The sequence below is a fragment of the Diabrotica undecimpunctata genome, chromosome 1 (assembly GCF_040954645.1).
Source record: "Diabrotica undecimpunctata isolate CICGRU chromosome 1, icDiaUnde3, whole genome shotgun sequence".
Lineage (NCBI taxonomy): Eukaryota > Metazoa > Arthropoda > Insecta > Coleoptera > Chrysomelidae > Diabrotica > Diabrotica undecimpunctata.
Window position 1 is genome coordinate 25,119,209 of NC_092803.1, and position 23,637 is coordinate 25,142,845.

At 33.5% G+C, this 23,637-nt stretch overlaps 2 protein-coding genes across 12 annotated transcripts in view; both read right to left on the bottom strand.

Annotated features, from left to right (window-relative positions):
* Positions 1-23,637, bottom strand: part of LOC140446660 (uncharacterized) — a 710,626-nt gene that overhangs the window by 214,853 nt on the left and 472,136 nt on the right. The window lies entirely within an intron of this gene.
* Positions 1-23,637, bottom strand: part of LOC140446703 (uncharacterized) — a 135,038-nt gene that overhangs the window by 103,537 nt on the left and 7,864 nt on the right. The gene's annotated exons all lie outside the window — the stretch shown is intronic.

The following is a 23,637-nucleotide window of genomic DNA, read 5'->3' on the forward strand; positions in this document are numbered from 1 at the left end:
AAAAATTTTTACATAGAGATAAAATACATTAAAACTGGGTATCAGGGAAGGCCGTTGAATGAAAAAGATAAATAAGGAAACCTGATAGTGGACGAAGGCCAAATATGTGAAAAGTGGGAAGAATATTTCAAAGAGATGCTAAATGATGAAGTGACTTCTGAAGAAAATTATAATGTTCCTAAACCTCAAATAAAAATAGAAGAAATACCAAAGCCCACAAGAGAAGATATTGAAGAAATAAAAAAAATATGAAAAATCAAAAAAGCCCCGGGGAGAGCGGCATTGTGGCAGAGAACTTAAAATATGGAGGAGAGGCTTTAATAAACCAACTTAATACTAATAGTGTGGGATGCCGAAGAAATGCCTCAAGAATGGAACAAGTCCATTATAATTCCTATACACAAAAAGGGAGATACAACTGAATGCGCAAACTATAAAGGAATATCCTTGTTAGAGGTAATATATAAAGTGCTCGCCATACTAATTAAAAAACGATTAGAAATATATGTAGAGAAAAATCTAGGAGAATACCAGGGAGGATTTTTAAGCATAATACAAATCCTGATCCATTACTATAAATACAACATTTCAGCACAAGTTAGTACTTTTCATTAATTACAAAGTCGCGTACGATACAATAGACAGAAATAAATTAATAGGAACGCTAATAGTAAAAAGAATATGAATATCTGAGTCACATAGTTAGGAATAATTAAAGAAACTGAGAAATTCAAATACTTATTAGCTTGAGATGGGCCACTTGTTGTCAAATTCTTTGCCAACAAATGAGGAGGTGTCAATCAAAATCAATCATATCCACCTTAAGAAGTTTTAGGGAAATCGCAAAAAACGTATTAGTAAATAACCTTACATGAAAAATCGGATAAATTAGCATATATCATTTTATTTATTGAAATTAACTGACTCTTAGTAAATATTTCAAATCTGAAGTTAGAAATAAACCTGTAAATACATTTTAAAAAAAGGACATGTTCTTATTTGATTGACTTCATGGACGTTGATAGAAGGGGTTGTTAAAAAAAGTCTTAGACTACTTAAAATATCTATTGTATTGTTACAAAAAATATCTTGAAAAATGGCTAACATTTACCAACGACACTTTCCACAAAATATAAATGTTTAAATGTGTAGTCCAATGTCAGGTTCTAGACAATCACAGGATTCGTTCACTTCGTCAGCATCAATTTCGTCGTCCTGAACTTCCACTATTATGGTCTTATACCAAGATAAAAAGTCATGTTTCTGCCAGTCATCACCATACATTTTCACAAGTAACGTCTCCACGTCCTTCTTCTTAGCTGCTTTCACTATATTGCTCAGTGGAAGTGACTCTACAGGAGTTGAGAACGACCTTGCAGAATGCCAGCCTTTTTTTTTTGAGGCTTGTTGTAGGTTTCAAAATCACTTTCAAACCTAAAATTCTGTGCCGATTTCACTTTGATAACAGTAAGTTCTTGTCCATTGCGGTTGACAGCTTTCTCTTTCCTCACAAAAATCCTCTTCTTTTCAGATATCATTTCAATGTTTTTAAATCGTGTAGCCAAACTTTTAGCATCAATCAATCCCAATCCTCTCCAAGTTTCCGTACTTCTCCAACAGAACTATATACATTGTAGTACTCTTCCTTTGTTGCAATGGTAGGCTGCTTCCTGAGTAACTTTTCAACCCTTCCGAACACCCGATCAGCGGGGAGGAAGCTATGCCCGCGAACAGGGTATGTTAGAACAATCTCCTCTAAAGTATTTTGCACTGATCCTAAGTAATACACTAATGTGTGAACAATGGCATTGTTTTTGTTTTGACCGGCACACCCATCACACAGAACAGATTCAGTCTTGTTACATTTGAAAAATTAGCGGAGTTCAAGAAATTTATAAGTGCAGATGAAACTTCGGTCGCACCCCTTCCTGCAAGTTCTTCAGTCCATACGTAAAATATGGGGTTTTGTGCGTTTGATGCTACAATACAAAAAGAGTAAAAACTTAATTGTCTTTTGTAGAACGCGTCTTGAATAGGAGTTTTGGGAAGTGCTTGAATTTGCTGGAGATCAAAACAGAAAGTAACCTCATTTTCTTTGTTTTCCTTTAAGAGCCCATAAAAAGCATTAGCTCTTAATCTGTGTATTCTTTTCTCCATCATAAATTGGTTGACCACTACCAAGTCTTTCACAGCTTTAGCCTTCTCAATTTTCAGCTGAAGATCTATTTTATTGCATGTACTGCAAACGTCAGAAGCTGGTGATGAAAATCCGATATTTAATTCATTGAAAACTCTCCTAAACATAGATTTCTTAACTTTAAGATTATCAAGTACAGAATCATTGTATATTAGCCACAACTTCTTAATGTTTAAGTCTGCACCAAGATAAATCCTTTTCGATTTTTTTCGATTATAGTGGCTTTCTTTTCCTCTTAAATTTCTCAAAAAAAGGCGGACTGATTCCTTGTTCGCAGCAGATTTGTGACTCTTCCTATCGCCACCTCTCTGATCCTTAACAGCCTTTCCCTCTTTCATCTTTTTAGAAATATTAGTCAATCTTGTTCCCTTCACCATGGTAATATGCATGAAAAGTTTCCTACACACAGGTATAACTTTACCGGTTGATGAAAGTATAGAGTATTGTACACTAAAACTTTTAGCCTTTGATTTTTCAGAGGTAGGCCTAGGCCTTCGCCGCTTTATGTTACGTTGATTTATCCAACTGGCAATGGTGTTATCTTGCGTGTTTTTGTCAGGTATTTTGTAGAGGATATTTCGAACAAAAATAGCATCTATAGGCCTAACTAATGCACATTTCATACCTTTGTTCATGTGTTTACATGGAACAAACACACGACATCCCACTGGAGTACTGTATCGCTTAAGCTTGGCTCTAGTTTTTTTATCCACAGTCTTTTTATTTTTACGAGATCCTTCATTGGCATCGCCCACTCTCACTAAGTTTTCTTCATCCATGGAAAATTTCAATTTTATTTAATAAAAACTACTATAATAATATTAAAATTAAACCACAGTGCAATACAAACTCAATACTCGCTATCGACATAACCTAGAGGGAAAACACAGACAATGTGTTGACATGGTCAAATCACGTGACCAAATCGGGGCGCTCCTATTAGCTGAATGGACATGTGGTGGTATGATTGAAACTAACTGTGGACATGATTTCATTTGAATTGGGAACCTAATATTGTGTATTCATTTTAAACAGGACATGATTTTTTTTAACCGAAACCGAAAACACCATAGAATAGGATTCACTCTTTATATTATGAAACAGCTGCTAACTCATTTTTTGATTTTTATGGACATGATTGATTTTGATTGACACCTCCTCAATTAAAAAATATATAACATGGATAACATTGCCAAAAATTACAAAGCCAAAAACAATGAAATAAATTACAACTTTTCTACAAGCAACCTTTTAAAGGATTTTTTAATTTTGTTATAATTTGTTCGTTTTTTCTGAGCCGGTATGTATTAAAAAGTAGCATGTACTTTGTTTTTCTTTACATACCTCTGACAGCTGTTTTTGTACAAATTCTGCTAGCCTCGAGACAAAAAAATACCACATTTCTGGTCGTACATCAGCCATAAAATCCGGCTATATTCTTTTAGAACTCTCAAAAACTACTCTTTCCGTCCAAATAAACATGAAAAAAGTTGATCACATATATTAAGAAAAAACCAAAGAACGAGTCTTTGTATAGAGATTTACAAGTGTGTCACAAAACAACTGGGAGAAAAAGCCTCTACGGGATTTGTTTCACTCGCTGAGTCTGAATGTGAGATAAAAAATATATACATGCCTGATTGATTATCTTCTTAGAATGCTTTTATAGGGTTTAATAGAATGTCGTCTGGGAACTAAGAAGAAAAGAGTAGCCATAATATTAGATAGATTATACTAAAAATATCGGTATTAAATACAATAACACGTTTGGAAATCTGCATCAAAAAGTCTACAAAAAATTATTTCACAGAGATAAATTCAGAATTGCAACAGTATAAAAAAGTATAATAACTCATTAAACAATCGCGGAACAATTCAATCAATTGTTTTTATTAATAAATCTCGAAAATAGAGTACAAATATTTTTTTGTTTAGTTTAAAAAACACAAATACACACAGATTTTGTAATTATTGTATGATATTATCCAAGTTAGTGTCATACATTTGTAAATTAAAATTAGGTGTGTTTTAAAATAATAGCATCCCAATTGTCTGCTTTTTAGTGTCATTAAAAACTATTAAATTTTATTAATAAATTAAGATAATTAGGTAATAAATATTTACTATTGCTGTGTAATTTATTAATTCTCTACAGTATGTAATTACAAAAAGACAATATGTGAAAACATTGAAACTTGAAACACAACCAAAATGAAATACAATACAAAGGCCCATTAACTATGTTTATGTAAAAACTTCTTACAGCACAAAACACAAAGATTTGGCAGTTATTTAGACGTTTCTTGTTAACATTTATGACCTTTTCGTGTTACGTTTCAACTGAAGCCATAAAAATGACAGCACCTGCAATACTACACGGCTTTTAACAACGAAGAACTCTACAGAGTCGGGGAACAACCAGGGAATGATGTTGGTGATGCAGTTTTCTACTTGGCCATAAAATATTTTACGAGTCACGTTACTTATTCCATCACAACAAAGAAATTTGCAATCTTAGAATATAATAAAAGAGTAGAATTAGAAAAGACAGTAAGGTTATACAACCTTAGAATTGTATATGTGATATTTAAGAAATTTTCAAAAGCTTGATTTACACCTTAAAGATAATAGATCTTCTCGACTTGTAATTTACTAGTCATTAGATATTTCAGAAGTTTTCGGAAGACGAATGGCAGTATGTATTTTAAAAACAGCAGGTTCATCCGTAATAAAAAATAAAAATCAAGTCTTATTTTTTACTCTTTTTGTTCGATTTCAGTAATATTCTCAATAAAAGGCAAAGATTTGTGAAAAGATTTCTCGGTCAGATCGATTTTTATTTTCAATTTAAATTTTTACTATGCTACTAGACAATTTAAAATACTTTCTTAAACTTGTATGGCAGGAGTTGGTAAAAGATTTCCTCTAATTAAACAGATGAAGGTCCTCTTCATATAGCTCGAACAGTGAGGAATGTTATAACTTAACAGAATTACCAGGGCTATCCGATAAGGATAAGGAAAATTTTGAAAAAGTGGCGATTTATTTCTCAACATAGTCTGCTTTCAGCTCGATACACCTGACCCAGCGATGCTCCAACTTCTTAAATCCGTCTAAAAAATACGTTTTCTCGAGGTCTGCAAAGTAGGCTTCCGTGGCGGCGACCGCCTGATTTTCAAACAAAAAAGTCACACGGGCTCAAATCTAGAGAGTATGGTGGATGGGACAACAGTTCGTAGCCCAATTCGGCGTGGACGTGGCTTATCAAAAACCGACGTTGCGAACACGTTGAAACTCGTTAAATCAATTGTTGAGGATTGTCATCGAAGGAGAAGAGTCACCGTACATAACATCCAAGTGCTCTTTGGACTCGAATCACCGACCGATATTGACCTCTTTCCATTTTACATACAATATTATCATCTCAATTTTAAACTAAATATTAATGTCGAATTTAACACAATCATTTAATTGCTTCTGAAAAGCTTCCAAAAACACCATGGGCTATGGTCTTTCTAGGTGATTCGCAATCGCACTGTGGATTTTCTGCACGTGCCTATTTAACAGCGAATGAACACATTTAACATGTTCTTTACGTATGCTATTAAACCTCGCCCAGCTAGATAAGGGCAGATTTGATCCGATCAAGCCTTGAGTTGTAGTGGATATCTGGATATCGTCTGATTCTATTGTTGGCATCTATCTTGTTGACCATCGTCAATGTATAAGTATGACTAATTTTTTGGACAGTTCTGATTGAAGGATTTCTAGATTTCATTCGCTGGTGCCCTTTTGTGATGTGTGGTATATGTTGATATGTTGGTAATTGTACATGGGCTACAATTTTCAGGTACTCCCTTTATAATGCTGCTGTACGGCGGAGATCTGGTAGACAAATAGTACTCGAAGTAGTATTGAGCGATCTCATTGGAGTTAATTTTATTGCTCCAGTGATTATTCTCAGGGTTTGATTAGGTTTAACATCGATTTTGTTGATCTGTGCAGTATTTACAGAAGCCATATTGGTTCCCAATATTCTGCCACTAAAAAAACCAAAGCTAAAGCAGACGTCCAAATTATACCCTAAGAAGTTATTCAAATCCTAAGTTGTTTCTTGTTCTTAGTTTACCGGCTGCGTTTTTAAAATGACTTTTGAAAGTTAGTGTTTTATCAAGTATAACGCCTAGATATTTGGGGTTGTTGTTATGTTTGTTAGCTGTATCATTTAGAATTACATTAAGAATATTGTAGCATTTCGATTTCCCCTCGTATGTATTAAAACAACGAAAAATATTCTCAATCGTTTTGCGTCGCTGAGATTAATATAAACATTTTTATTTTGTTCATATGGGCATAACACAGATGGGTATTTCTTTTGATTTTGATCCTGCCTATTGGAGATTGCGCGTCAAATAAACAGGAATCTTTTCGTTGATGCGGGCAAGAGACCGGTTTTTGAATGATCGAATGATGTCACTCTACGACGGAACACCAAAGCGTTTGGTTACATTGTTTAGTCCGAATTTTCTTCAAATTCATTATTGTTTTTCGTTATTCGTTTTTTGTTATCGGGAATTTAGTAATGTAAAGTGTAGTGTAGTAGCAGTGTGGAGTTTAGTGAGGAGGGTAGATTTGGATTTGGAAGAGATAACTTTCGGCGTGTAGTCTTTAAAGCCGGCAATTTTTTTTAAGTTGAGAGGTAAATTTGAGCCCAAAAAACTATTTTTCAGTTTTTGTTGAGTTAATCATCGATTGTTTATGCTGTGCCCTATCCGAGGAATTTGTAAGATGGCGTGTCCAACTATTTGAGAGGTCCACATGGTTTTAAGAAGGAATTGAGTGGACATGTTTTGAAGATTGCAGTTTGTTTGTCATCCAGGATAGTCCGAAGCCCGAATCAGTGTCCAACTTCCCAAGATTTGTCCATTTTTATGTTCCATGGTCACCCCAGACTATTTGTAGTTTGTGTGAGGACACAAGTGTGTGTTATTTGCAGTGTTTTTGATTCAATTCCAATCCCAAAAACTTTCTTAAAGGAAATACACCAGCCAGTGATACCAAGTACTTTTTATTAAAATTATTCAAAGTAAAAATAAACAATTTTTTATTAATAATAAAAGTGCTTTCATAACAAACTAAAAAATTATAAATAAATATTATAAGTTTTATGGATTAGCTATTTGTCATATTAGTCTTCTTTTAAATAAAGTTAACTGTTATAATTAAAATTAATATTTTAAAAAGATTTATTATTTCATTTCGACATATTTTATGACATGTCCTTTAAGGACATTTGGTACATAACCATAATTTTGAATTCTTTTGTTTAAAGGTTAACCTTAATGTAAGCTCCGTTGAGAAATTTAGATAATTTTTATTTTAATGATAATTTAAATTCCTATAAGTGTCCCCAACGTCTGGAGCTTGTTGTTAATCGTTACAAATGTCGCCCAAACTGTAAGGTTTGTTGATAAATTTTGTTAATATTATTTCTAATAACTGTTGATGTGAAGTAATAATAACTATGTAATATTTCTCTCTAAACCAGAAGTTGTAGAATTATTTCCTTTAAAAATATTTTCACTCTTTAATATTTTTTAGGAAAGAAAATCCTTTCTTTCCATCCAGCACGAGGATTCTTTTAAACGGCGTCCATTTCAAATAGTTTAGGAACCTTCTTGTTTGTGTTGCCCAGAAAATCTATGTAAGTATTTTTTTATTTCTCTCTTTGTAGTTACCATCCAATCCCTCTCTTGAAGAGTGACCGTTCGCAAACGTTTCAGTTGTTTGCTTACCCTATCTTCAGCCTAGTAATTGCTCAGTCCCCACTTTCAACCCCCTATAAGTGATACCCAATGTGGTAGGCAAATTATATGGTTACAATATCTCCAGCAGGTTGACTCGACAGGTGAAAGAAACAGGTTTCAGTTTTGCTTGTGTTAGGGCCTAAGCGCCTGCTCTTCATTATTGCTCGTTCTCCTGCTTTTTTACGTCTATCTTGGAAACCAACAGCCAGGCTTTCAGCGTAAACAAAGTTTCTCGATTTTGTTTCAGATATGTCAGCCATACAAAGATTAAATAATATTGAAGCTAGCAGTGAGCCTTTAGAAAAACCGTTGTAAAGTTTTCTAACGTTTCTTTGTGCATCATTAATATATACCTGAAACAGTCTGTTAGTAGATTGTTTATTAGCTGACAAGTTTTGAAACAAGATATGATTTTCATTAGCTTATAAATAAGGACCTCTCTCCAGACAGTGTCATAGGCAGCCGTAAGGTCTATGAATGTTGTGGCAGATTTTTCGCGTCTTTCAAAGCCAGATTTAATAAATGTAGTTAGTAACAGTACTTGATCACAGCAGCTTCGTCTTCTTCCAAAACCGGCTTGCTCAATTAGTACAGCAATCTTAATAGTGTTACATATTCTGTTATACAAGAGTCGTTCCAGTAATTTATAACAACTGAGTAAGGCAATGATAACTTTCAGACAGCTTGTTGTCTTTGTCAGAAGGTTGGATTGCGATATTTTTGTTCTTTTGCTGTAATCACAATGTCACTAAAGAATTACTTGATCTTCTGTCGTGTTTTTGTACCGGTGTGGAGTATAAATTCAGGATACATTCCAGCGAAGCCAGCTACTCTTCTTGTTTTAGTTTGTTGTTTGATGGTGCAGGACTATTTAAAACAGCCGAGCAGAAGAGCAACGAAACTATTAGGCGAGCGGTTTACCCCTATAAGCAGAGCATTAACCGACTAAAATTCTTTTTGCATTTCTAATGCACCAAACCTTTTTTATTCGATTCTATATATTTTTCCAAGATGAAATGTATTTTTTTTAAATTTTTACAAGTGGGCCGGCAATTGTTATTAACAAATAACTTATACAAAAAAGCAATTTCACCGAATTGTTTCGGAATCAATTTTTTAGGTGTATCTCATCAAAATAAACACTTTTTCTCTCTTGATAATTTTTCGAAAAATGCTTCCTTTTCGAGTTATTTGTATTTTTTGTTGAAAAAATGCCGTAATTAGTGATTTTTGGGATTTTTTTTCTAAAAAACTACTAAATGAATTGCAATTTTACAAATAGCTTTATAATCTTTAAACCGTCGAGTACAAGTTAGAATATTTTGACAAGCATAAATGGTTTCTATCTCGCTAAAAACGTGGACCCAAATATTTCGAATATGCCCTTCGGGAGTATCCCGCTAAGCGTGTACAGCGGTTGAGGTGCTGTAGGCGCTAAAAAAAATGCATCTAATGAAAAATTACCACCTTCGAAACCAGCATTATTACAACATTGCTTAAGAGCAAAGTGGCAAATAAATGAATGGATTCAAGCAAAAAACAATATTACTTCATCTCTTGATCCATTAACCCATGGTTGGACAATGGAAAATAATTGTTTCGATTTTAATTATTTTGAAACTAGTTTATATGTTACAAAAGTATTTCGGCTCATGTACCGGAAAATGTTCTACGAAAAATTGTAATTGTATTTCCTATAATTTAGAATGCTGCGCAGTATGTGCATGTACACAAGAGAATTGTAAAAATGTTAAAGACGACTTTATTGAAGACAATGAAATCAGCTTATTAGATGGAAATCCTGTTGCTGTTGACGAAAATTTTCAAATTATTGACAATGAAAACGATGTATAATTAATATTATATTTTAATTTTATTATATTTTTCAATGAAAATTAATTATATATTGCTTAATGTATTTCACTGTAATAAAACATTCAATAATATAGTCACCACGTATATTAAAAGAAAAATTACATTATTATAGCATTGTAAAAAATTTATTTTAATTGTTTTATATTTCTATTTTCTACGTGCCGCACGCCTGTATCGCCGCAACCGCTGTACACACTTAGCGGTAGACTGCTCGAAAGGCATATTCGAAATATTTGGGTCCACGTTTTTAGCAAGATAGAACAAAATTATCCTTGTCAAAATATTCTAACTTGTACTCGACGGTTTAAAGATTATAAAGCTATTTGTAGAATTGCAATTTATTTAGTAGTTTTTTAGAAAAAAAATCCCAAAAATCACTAATTAAGGCATTTTTTCAACAAAAAATGCAAATAACTCGAAAAGGAAGCATTTTTCGAAAAATTATCAGGAGAGAAAAAGTGTTTATTTTGATAAGATACACCTAAAAAAATTGATTCCGAAGCAATTCGGTGAAATTGCTTTTTTGTATAAGTTATTTGTTAATAACAATTGCCGACCCACTTGTAAAAATTAAAAAAAATACATTTCATCTTGGAAAAATATATAGAATCGAATAAAAAACGTTTGGTGCATTAGAAATGCAAAAAGAATTTTAGTCGGTATATTCTGTTTCTAAGCGTCTTTTGAGGGGTAAACCGCTCGCCTATATACATGTGTACAGGAAACATTATCTATGTTAAGCTCTGCACAATAATTCGCCTGAAGTCTATTCAATGACATTTTGAGTATTGAAAGAGCAATAAAATTGTATAGTATAAATTATAAAATAATTAAAATAAAGTGTTCATTAAAAATGGCAAATCGTCGAAATGTTTGAACAATATTAAATTGTTTTATTAATCACAGACCAATAAACAGAGGAAATTTACATAGTGTTATTGAAAATTCGCGGTCAGATAATCATATACATAAAATATACACACATACATGATTTCAACAAGAATAATATAACAATATGTATATTAAAAATCAAAATTTCTAAATAGTTAACACATTTTTTAGAAAACACTGTATTTTTTATTATAACAGCCTTGCTGGATGTTCACTCAATATTTCTACGATATTTGATAAAAAAATATTTATGCAAAAACATAGTCGAAGTTGCATGGAAATAAAAAACCGACAAGTAGACCATCTGCTTCTAGAATCCAATAAAATTCCAATGGGGATATTTTTGTATGGCGCAGAAGGGCCGAGACTAAAAATCTGCCGCAGGAATTTAATCTAAGTCCCTTCCTGGAGAGCCGGAAAGAATGCAATAAGATAGAGAAGATCGCTCTCAATATGGGGTGTTTGTTTTTCCACTTTCCGAGAGGTATGTAATAAAAATTTTTTATTTGGATTCGTCGCTTGTGACTATTTCGCTAGGTACGTGGCGGAAATATATTCCACAAAATTTTAGATTCTATAGTGCATCTGATACAAAAAATGGAATATAAATGTGTGCGGGCAATATTTACTATGTGACATTAAAAATGTAACACCCAGTAGAAAATAAGGAAATTTAAAAAAAAATTGTAAATTATTTATTGTAAATACTAAAAATAAATACTGATAAAATTTTTATTTCGATTAGTTTCTGGGTCAGTGGCACAGGAATATCTGACCGCTGTAGGACATAGTCTCTATGATCACTTTATTCTAGTGTCTTTCAGTTTGCACTCTTTTGTCAAAGACCTAAAGGGGTGACGAAAGAGTGAGGTGATGTTGCAGTGATGTCAAGAACGTGTCTACTCTAGAGCTGGGGTCAGCAACCTGCCCTGAGCGTTGCATGCGGCTCTTTCGTACTTTTTGCGCGGCCCGCCAAAGCTCCAATAAAATTTTAGGAAAAAATCAACAAACTTAAAGTTCTTCTAAACGAGCAATATTTTTGACAACATTGAATGCAGCAGACATTGCAGCATTGATGCAACAGTATGGCCCGTAAATTTTTTCATAAACAGGCAATACAGTCGGGTAACAATGAATGAAAATATATCGTGTTAAAAAATTTAAAGAAAAAAAGATTGTTAATTCACTTCACTTGTCGACTCTTTATCACTTGTAATTTCAAATTTATCAGTGACAACAGCCCATCCGTCTATTTTGCATTTCGATCTTTATATATTCAAATTTTTAAATTACACAACTCAGAGCGTAATTGTATTTCGTTAATTAAATTTATAATGATCTTATTGGACTAATTATTAGTTATTTTATTCTTCCAAAATTTTTTTAAAACAACAAAATAATCACCAAAACAAAGTAAATATTGCAAATCGTCTGGCAACTACACTGCGGTCCAAAATTAACGCATAATTTTAAAAACCCTGGTAAATCAAATTTTAATGTTTCGATTTTTGTGCTAATATATTATTGTTACCCCCGGTATATTGTAAAATTTGTCGAAAGAGCTGTAAAAAACGCTGATGTTTTTAGCATTTTTTGCAAAAAAATTAAAAACATGCTAATTGAGCTTCATTTTATTTCGAATTTAGTTGGGTTGGATTACGTTGTGCTGAACGTTTAAAGGGGTTTTTCAAGTTTATTAAGTGTTTTTTCTTTGAAATTAACCACCAGCAGCAAGAAAATCGAAATTTGTCAGAAAGTGACTGTTTTAGAATCGTTACTCTTCGCGAAGAAGGATACACTCAAGTAGAACTCGCTGAACGTTTTAATGTCACACAGTCAATAATTTCAAGAGTGTTAACACGTTTGTCTGTTACTGGAAGTAACTCGAGAAGACCCGGTCAAGGCCGTAGAAGGGTTACAACTCCTAATCAAGACCGGTTTTTGACACTTCGTACACTGAGACAAAGGTTTGTTACCAGAACTTCTCTACAAAATAAATTTTTGGATCGTTATAACTTTAGAATCAGCCAAAATACGATTAGAAGAAGACTTGCCGAAAACGACCTACACTCTGGAAGGGCACCAATTGGCCCAGTATTGACCAGAGACCATAGAAGGCAAAGATTGCATTTTGCTCATGAACATGTTGATTGGAATAATGACGATTGGGGAAGAATATTGTTCACCGATGAATCCAGGTACTGTCTTTTTTCTGATGACAGGAGAAACCGAGTGTATGGAAGGCTTGGGGAACGCTACGCACAGTGTAACACCGTAGGGACTGTACAGTATGGCGGCGGCTCGGTAATAGTGTGGGGTGGGATTAATTTAGAGGCTCGTACGGAATTAGTTATAATAGATCGCGGTCGGCTTACATCGCAGAAGTATATAACAGACATTTTAGAAGAGCATGTCGTGCCATTTGAACCATTTATTGGGGATAATTTCATGCTTATGCAAGATAATGCAACGCCACACACGGCAAGAATTGTGCAGCAGTATAGTCAGGAGGTTGGAATTTCTGCCATGGATTGGATTGCGAGACCCAATAGAACATGTTTGGGATATCATAGGCAGACGACTATGACAACTACCTAATGCACCAAACACATTAAATGAACTGTTTTTGCAGTTGGTTGAAAGTTGGGATCAAATTGATCAAGAAGAAAAATCAGAACGATTATTCTCAGTATGAGAAATCGTTGTCAAGCAGTAATAAATGCCAGAGAAAGCAATAATCGATACTAGTACACGGTACTATGAAAAAAAAGTACATAGTATTTTCTTTAACTTTAAAAATTTCAATTTTGTCATTAATTTATAATGTTGGTTTGTTTAGATCAGTTGTTTGTTTAGATGTTTAAATTTATGATGTTATATTGTTAATTTCAATACATTTTTTGTAAAAAAGAAAAGTTTTCTATTTAGGATGTTCTAAAACAACCATAAAGCAGAAAAGAACAAACAAACATTTTTTAATTACAACTCAAAATAGGAATTTTAAAATTATGCGTTAATTTTGAAGCGCAGTGTATTTTAAAACAATGCAGGCGATACCAAAAATGTGTGGCTAGTACTGGTTATTATGTTCAAAACATAATGTAACTAACATCTAAATTTCGACGTACCCCATATAACGGTTGCATCTCTCGAAACAATGATGTGTGTTCGAGAATCTTCAACGACCGGTTGAGTAGCAACAAAGACAGGTAAGAGTAGCAATCGACATTGCAAGTCCATTTCCAGAAACGAATATATGGAAAGAAATTACGAAATGGACTGAGGTCTATGCGATACCAAATCAAGAAGCTGCTACCCTTGCAGGGCTACTTGTTAAAGAATTCTTCAGCCACTTTGGTGTTTCCTTGGAGATTCACTCCGACCAAGGGCGAAACTTTGGGTCAATCCTCTTCCAAAACATTTGATTGGTGTCAGTAAGACCATTATAACACCACTGCCTCCTTATTTAGATCGAATGGCCGAGAGCATAAATCGAACGATGAATAAACACCTGTTCAAAGTTGTATCCGACCATCAAAGAGATTGGGACCAGCACATTCATTTATTCCTAATGTAACAACCAAAGTGATAACAAATAAACTGAATGAACTTATAACACTAACAGAAGAACAACAAGGTTTTAGGTAGGGAAGATCCTGCAATGACGCTATATTTATAACGAGGTAAGCACAAAATGAAGTAAGTGAAAGATTTGGACTTCAAGTAAATATAACAAAAACTAAATTTATGATCATCAGCAAAAATAAAGTTAGAGACGCTCAACTACTTATCAATAATACACCAGTGGACCGAGTAAAACAGTATAACTATCTTGGAACAACAGTAAATGAACAATGGGATCACTCACAGGAAATAAAATCTAGAATAGAGAAGGCTAGGAGTGCATTCAATAACATGGCCAAACTCTTTAAAAGCCACAATCTTAATCTGGAGATAAAAGTAAGGCTCCTACGATGTTATATCTTCTCAATATTGTATTACGGAGTTGAATCCTGGACACTAACTGAAGCAATGGAGAAAAAACTTGAAGCCTTCGAGATGTGGCTATACAGGCGAATTCTAAGGATATCATGGACAGACAAGATAACCAACGAGACCGTATTACGAAGAGTGGGCAAAGAAAGAGAGGTGATGTATACCATTAAAAGGAGAAAGTTGGAATATCTCGGACATATAATGAGAAACAGCACTAAATACAGATTACTGAAGGTAATCCTACAGGGTAAAGTATTCGGAAAGCGAGGAATTGGGAGAAGGAGAATATCATGGTTGAAGAACCTGAGGAAATGGTTCTCCACAACAACAACGAATCTATTTAAAGCATCAGTCAATAAAATAATTATAGCCAGAATGATTGCCAATATTCGGAACGAATAGGCACTGAAAGAAGAAGAAGAAGCACAAAAAAAATCATTAGAATACAATAAACCGGCATATCTATATTTCGTGGACATTAAGAACGCATTTGATGCGGGTCAAATTAAAGGACGTTATTTTCGTATTATACGCAAGAGAAATACCTCTAGGAATAATCAAAACGATTGAAAGTATCACGCCAAAACAACACAATTTAATTAAAAGTAGAAGAAGAACTTACTGACTCTATTGAAACTGGCAATGGATAAGTGGGATAAGACAGGAAGATTCCCTGAGTACTCTATTGTTTAACCTGATTATGGGCGAAATAATAAAAAAAGTAAGAACTAAAAAAGGATATCAAAATGGGAGAAAAACAACTTTGCTATGCAGATGACGCAATACTACTCTCTCAAAGTGAAGATGATTTACAGCGTATGCTGCACCAATTTAATATAATCGCCAGAAAATGTCAATTTCTCCAAAAAAGGCAAAATGCATCCTTTTAACAGCAAATTTACTAAGATGTAAATTGGAGCTGGAATGTCAGATAATAGACTCGTTCTATGGATGAAGTTTAAAAATCTAGGCATCACATTATCCACCCACGGAAAGCTCGAAACAGAAGTGGAAGATCAAGTGAATAGAGCAAACAGAGCCGCAGGTTACCTGAATGAAACACGTAGTAGTACAGATATACGACGTAGATGTAAGTTGGAGAACATAAAGGACTGGTTAAGAAATAGAAGAGTAGAATAGAATGATCATATAAGCCGAATGACAACAAATAGAACAACAACTTACTAGAGGCACATTAAAAACAGACAGTCATGTCTACAGACATGACATGACATGAAAGAAAGTATAAAGAAAAGAAAGTTGGAATACTTGGGTCACGTTATGAGACATAATAAATATAGAGTACTACAGCTGATCGTTCAAGGGAAAATAGACAGCAGAAGGGGTCCAGGGAGGAGAAGACACTCGTGGCTCCAAAACTTGCGGCAATGGTTGGGATTGTCATCTGCTGAACTATTCAAATCTGCCGTAAACAAAGTCAGAATAGCCATGTTGATTGCCAACGTTTGGAACGGACAAGGCACATGAAGAAGAAGAAGAATGTCTACATAAAAAGAAAAAATTAAAGACAAATATGTCTACATAAAAAGAAAAAATTGAAGACGATATTACGACATGATTTCTTATTTTCTTGTATTGGTATTGTAGTGTTCTTTGCTAGAATGGTATACGTTTGCTGTATAAAACTTGTTGAAAAATACCAATATGCTTTTAATTATTATTGACTTTCTGTATTTTTCAGAGCTCATTTGGTATACCTTCTTCTCCTGAGGTTTCCTCTTTTTTAACTTAAATATGATATTCCTAATTTATTCTTTTGTTGGTTCTATGCTGAGTTTATAAATACTTTTTATTTCTTCTGCTGTTTATGTAGGCATAACACCATCTTCATTGAGTTTTTTTTATCAAAGATATATCTTATTTTTATCTAAGATATCTTCTTGAGTTTATAAGATATCTATTGCTCTGTTTCTATTTTGTTTAGATTTTTATATTCATTAAAAGATTTTTTCCCTTTGAGGATTTTCCAAATTTTTGTATTGCACTCTATATAGGTCGTGCTTTATCATTTTCATTAGCTGATATTTATTATATTCCTGTAGTTTTATAGGTAGGCTTTCTTCTCCTTATATGCTATATTTCTGATTTCAATATTAAACTATGACTTCGATATGTTTGTTGCGTTGAACTCACTCACTTTGTTTTGTACTCTGTATAATAATACATTCTAATTTGGCCTGCATGAGGTTATATTCTCCTTGGTTATAGCGTTAATCGCAAATCTTTTTCTAAACATTTTTCATACAACCATTTCGCACTCTGATTCTCTAAAGACTTATATTTCGTTTTCGGAGTATTTGGATATTTTTTCTTGACTTGTGGTATTTTGGTAAAAGATTTGTCCAACAAATAATAAGAATGTTATATTAATAATCCTAGTTAAAAATTACCTCTATATGTACTATTGATGACGTCTCGCTTGCGTGTGCTGCTGCCCTTTGCGTTTGCTTGGGTTTTTAAGAAGCCCGGAATCCGAGGTAATTGGCAAATAGGCGGACTCATCGCTCCAGTGTGGTCGGCTGTCACGCGATAGGTCTCTTTCAGGTAATCTGTCAGTTTTTTCTTTCATATATAATTGATGAATCGAGCCTTTGGTGGTTTGGGAAATTGGTTTTGGGGTTTTGTTTCGTCGTGATATCATAATATTATTAATAGATTTCGATCGAACATTGCTATAAAAAGCATTATGTAGTTTATACAGGGTAAAAGATGTACAATAAAACACAAACCAAGCTATAAAATAATATGAAAGGCAGAAAAGAGAAAACTCTTTTGATTAAAAATATCACGTTGTAGTTTTTTCTGTGTCTACGGAAAATTTAACACACAATTTGGCTTAAAAAATGGTATGAGTACAAGAGATGCTTTGTTCGGCTTGAATGTGCTGGCTCAGAGATGCATAGATATGAATCTGGACATGTACTTATGTTTTGTAGACTTTGAAAAGGCATTTGATAAGGTTCAACATAAAAACCTTGTAGATATATTAAAAAGCAAAAATATTGACAGTCGTGATATGAAAATTATATCTAATTTATATTGGAATCAAACTGTCAAGGTAAGAGTTGACAACCAGTACACCCAAAATATCAAAATACAGAGAGGAGTCCGCCAGGGTTGCGTGCTGTCCCCACTACTTTTCAATGTCTACAGTGAAGCGGTATTTCAAAAAGCGCTCTCAATAGACTCAATAGAAGGTATATCTATCAATGAAGAAGTTTTGAATAACTTACGTTTTGCAGACGATACAGTAATAATGATGGATAACAACAACAATTTACAGAACGTAATGTTACGCCTTAATGAACGCTGTCATGAGTACGGACTGAAGATAAATTTAAAGAAAACTAAATGCATGATCATGACTAAATGCAAATATCCAACTGACTATTGAAGATAATGCAATTAAGAGTGTTAATAACTATAAATACTTAAGAACATGGATAACATCAGATGTAGACCAAACCAAAGAAATTAGGACACGCATTGAAATAGCACGTGCATAATTCATTAAACTTAAAAAGTTTCTTTGTTGTCGGGATATAAGGGTATCAAATATCATGGTTTGAATATCATGGATTCAAAGAATGTCAAACGTGGAAGTAACTAGAAGGATAGGAAATGAGGCGGAAATAATATTAACTATCAAAAGACGAAAACTTGAGTACTTAGGACATGTGATGAGAGAGCAAAAATACGCATTATTACAACTTATTATGCAAGGCAAAATCTGAGGAAAGCGAAATGTGGGAACACGAAGAATATCCTGGCTTAAGAACTTAAGGGAATGGTTTGAATGCAGTAGTGCAGAACTTTTCAGAGCGGCAGTCAACAAAGTCCGCATAGCCATGATGATTTCCAACCTTCAATAGAAGATGGAACTTAAAGGAGAAGAAGAAGGGAAATTTAAGTTAAAACAGCGCGAAGATATTAACGTTTCAGAGAAAAACAAACCAGTAGGTAACAGGAAAATATTAAAAATATTATAAATTGATAGATCCTGCAAACTACAGAGGTAGATAATAACCTCTTAGTAGACCCTTTTACAAGATAATAAAGAAGATACTTGAAATAGCAACACCACTAAATATAAGTGAAGACCAAAATTGAAATGAAAAAGATCCAGTAGGTCTTGTGTTGATAATCTCTTTATTATACAACAAATCTTAGAAAAGTGTCATTCGATAGAAACGCACATCGCCCTAACAGTATAGGAACCAGGGAAAGGTTGAGTATGCACTTTTATGTCCTCTCGGTACCTTGACATTTTTATGTTTTCTGGAACGTAGATTCAATTTTTGGAGGATACGAGGCTGATAACCGGTCAGATAATTTATTATTAATAATTTAATTGTTTAAATGATGGTATCTATTAAACTATTTAAGATATTTAATTTTACCAAAAGGGAAACTGTTTCTTTTGAAAAAATGAACAAAATTTCGTTTGGTAATACTACCAAAACCAAAACCAAAGTAAACCAATAGAGAATCATGGGGCGTAAACATAATCTATTTCTCAGTGACGTTATGCGTATTCCGTCGCCAAGTTAACTGGCGTTTGCTGTACTAAAGGTCAATATAAAATTTACGTTTCATATAATAATGTAATGTTCATTTTGAGTTGTTCTGTACCTTCCATTAGCCAGATATTCAAAGTTTATAGCTTAATTTTGTTTAAATCTCTTTCAAACAAATTAATTAATTGATATAACAAAATAATATATAATTTTTAGAGAACATAGGGGAATAATCTGCCTAGTAAAGCATTAGAAATTACATTTTGTCTATATTTCAAAGTTTATATGCCAAATTATTTCAAAATTTCAGTCCTATTTGTAAAATTTAACCTTGTACTAATACAACGTCAAATCCAACAGGAGACGCATGTAAAGGCCATAATGGCAAACACGCAGACACAAACATATACACATCGACAATGTTATTCAATAATTAAATAATAACTGTGACCGAAGAACAAATTGGAATGCCGAGGGAAGTGTTATATTGGTCCTGTGCGTACATACAAGCATACTATTAGTGGTCCTTTGTACTCTAATTATTGCTCTGATTGTTCGAGTAACGTAATTGCCAGTCTTATACAACGATATTCTCACTTGTGTGATTTCAGAGGATATTGTCAACCAAACAGTTCGTTGATTCGTGTTGTTTATGAGTGAATATAGATAACATGGATTCTTGTATGTTTGTTAAACCTACGTTTTAAATGATTTTTATGAAAATTCTTGCATTGGATGTAGATAACTAGATGTTGATTGCAATTAAAAAAGAATATAGAAATACATAAATATTAATAAATACAATCATTTTAAATTTAAAGGGAGATAAACTGGAAGGAGTATCGAATCAATGTGATTCTGACAAGTTTTTCGGATACGATTATGATAAATATCTCTATTTTAGGGTGTTTTAGATCTAAAATCTTATGATTCATCTTTCCAAGGTAAAGACTTACTTTAGTTTTTGTATATATTTAATAAAATTTATTCGTTTTTAGTTGATATTTCAGTAATCAAATATTAGCTCCATATTCGGCATTCCTAATAAATCGATCAAGGATTGACAAGTGCAAAACAAATTATCTACGGTTCAAGAGACAAGATATAATTAGGTCTTAGATACAACCTATTGGTACAACAATGTTAAAAAGTGGACGAAAAAAGCTGCCAAATCAAGCAATAGACGCAATATCAGTAAAAATATTTTTATAGCACACTGGAAAAAACAATAAGAGTTTGTAGTGGTCTACCTACCAACCTACCGAGAAGTATTCCTTAAACGAAAAGTTTTTAACTCAGGCAAAAAGCCAGGCGTCACTGAGAGGCTAACAAAAAATTTAACTGTAGCGCAGGATACTAGAGAGTCAGGAGAGTTATTAAAATAAGAGAAGCCAAAACATTAAAAGCTAGTATACTTTACAGCTTATAAAAAAAAATAAAAAAGAAATACTGTAAAAGTAAATACGAAGAAGTACAAGAGGAAAGAAAGGTTCAGCTTGGAGGTTTCGATATGCAAGATGGCCGAAACATCCAAGCAATGGGTGAAAATGATATGTACAAATATCTCGGAGTAAAGCAAGCGCGGAAAATTGACCATAAACAAATGAAAACCGAACTAACTTCCGAGTTCGTACGAAGAGTAAGACAGCTAAATCGGCCATACCTTAATAGTAAAAATTTGTTGAAGGCATTTAATACGTACGCCTGTTCCGCGCTGAGCTACTCATTTGCTCAGGTTGCTAATTTAATGACTGATTTTCAAGTGCAGGCTGAGACAATCTAACTTACATCTTACACCAGGGAGCAGGTAGACAATCGACCTTAAACCTCTGCATGGGCGACATCTCAATGATATCAGCCAAGAATATGTCGACAATACAGCGTCGAACTATTGGTTGACATCAGGAAAGATGTTTCCAGAGACTGAGGGCTTTCTACTTACCATTCAGAATCAGGTTATTCCAACTAAAAATTACCTGATATATCTTGTTAAAGATTCTGACAAAAATGCCGATATGGAAGACAAGCCCAAGAAACCATCCAACATCTTACCGGGGGCTGCCAGGGGTTTGTCGGAACTGATTATAAAGAACGCCATGGCTCAGTAGGAAAAATTTTCCACCAAGAACTAGCTGACAAACTGGGACTTCTCCAAGCCGACCATCTTCCTTATTACCAATACGTCCCTGACAGTTCGCCAAGTACAGAGATCTAGAAATACAAATTAAAAGACAACGGAGAATGGAAAGTACCCAGACAGTACCTATTATTCTACCTACTACTGGTGTTATTCCCAAAAACCTCCTAGAGAACATAAAACAACTGGGTCTAAATGAAAATCTCTATAAGGCCATGCCGAAAGCTGTACTCCTCGCAACATCCAGATGTATACGAAAATTTTTGGGAGATACTCAAGCATACCAAGTCACCTAGTGCTCGATAACACGGGAAGAGTTATCGAGCCAGAGCTCAATCATTTTGATACCGTATGAGTGAGTGATTGACACATTACTCCGACATGATTGGTTAACCCTGCTGGCTAAAATTTTTTATATTTATTTGGGTTTTGCTTCAGTTTAAAAAATATCGATACGCATATTGTTTAGTTTGGATTTTCCAATGACTTGCCGCAAACTTTATTATACAGAACAAGAATTGTACGTAATTTTAATAAATAGTGATAGTGAGGGCGACCATTTCGACGCTTCTGAAAGTGAGGATGACGGCTGTGTTTCAGATAATGTTTTCGAGGATGATCAAGAAAATGGGGACGACATATTGGATAATGAGAATGATCCATTGGATAATACACCAAGTAAAAAACAGAAGACAACTGACGACGATTTAAAATTTGAATTGAAAAAATCTGATCTAGTCCCAACTTTGTAGATTATATCAGTGAGGAGTGTTCTTCTTTAGATATTTTCGAATTTTTTTTTAATATAAAATTATGCTTAAAATATTAACCCAAACGAAGTGTTTTATGACTTATTTATTAAAAATAATCCACAAAGAGCTACGAAAAATTACAGACCTGTAGACATAGACTAAATGAATGTGTTTCTAAGGGCTTTCTTTACTCATGCCTTTAGTGAAAATGAATAATACAAGACTATTGGTCCAAAGACAGAATTATTGAAACGCCGATTTTCATGCAAGATGGCGCATGACACATAACGGGTACAAATTTTTAGTAAGGTTTCTTCATTTTAATGATAATAAAAAAAAATCAATAAAGATGATAGGTTGTTCAAAATACGGTGTTTAGCTGACCACTTCAAAAAAATGTTCTAGATTTCATTCTATCCTTTTTAAAATATAGTTATAGGTGAAAGTTTGTTGCTATTCAAAGGAAGATTATCGTTTAGACAATATATTCCATCAAAAAGACATCGATTTGTTTTTCAATTTAGTGAATTGTGAAAGTGGATATATATATATATATATATATATATATATATATATATATATATTGGATTTTTTGATTTATATAGGAGCAAGCACTGAAATCCCAGAGTTTGACAAGAGTCGGAAAAACTGGAAATATAGTTCTAACAATGACCGAACATTACTGGAACAAAGGTTCATCGTTTGTTATGCAGTAATTGTTATGCAAGCCCACTTTTATATAAAGTACTATTCAATAAAAAATCTAAGTGTTGTGGCGGGGTCAAAGCTAATAGGCTTATCATTTGAGAAAGAAAATAAACAACGGAACTGTTTCAACAATTTATCACATTCCCAAAAAATGGAAGAGAATCGGTAATAAAAATACTTAATCTTACAATCTTACAGAACAAAAGATATCTTAGTAGCTACAAAAATTGGCGTGTAAAACACGCTTAAGTACCACATCTAAGATAATGACCAAAATCATTGAAAAAATACTACAACTGAGGAGAAATGTGGAAGCTCTTCAGACTATATGGCCTACCAGTAAAATTAGTTAATCTAAATAACGTATTCTATGGTGGATACATAAGAAACACGTCGGAGAAATTACAGAATAAATACCCATACAACACAGAGTAAAACAGAGTTGAGTTTTGGCTCCTACACTATTCCTTATCACGTCAGACTGGATAATTATGACAATAACTGGGCATAAAATAGACATTAGATGGAATCTGTGATCCAATTAAAAACCATCGATTTCCAGTCGACATTACTAACTAGACAAGGAATCCAAAAGCAACCTAAAATTGATAGATTGACACATTACATTGATACATGACACATGATTGGTCGAACAAAGCGCCGGACACAATAAACATCAAAACATTAAAATGAAGATAAATGAGAAGGAACTAGAACAAGTGCACAAATTTACATA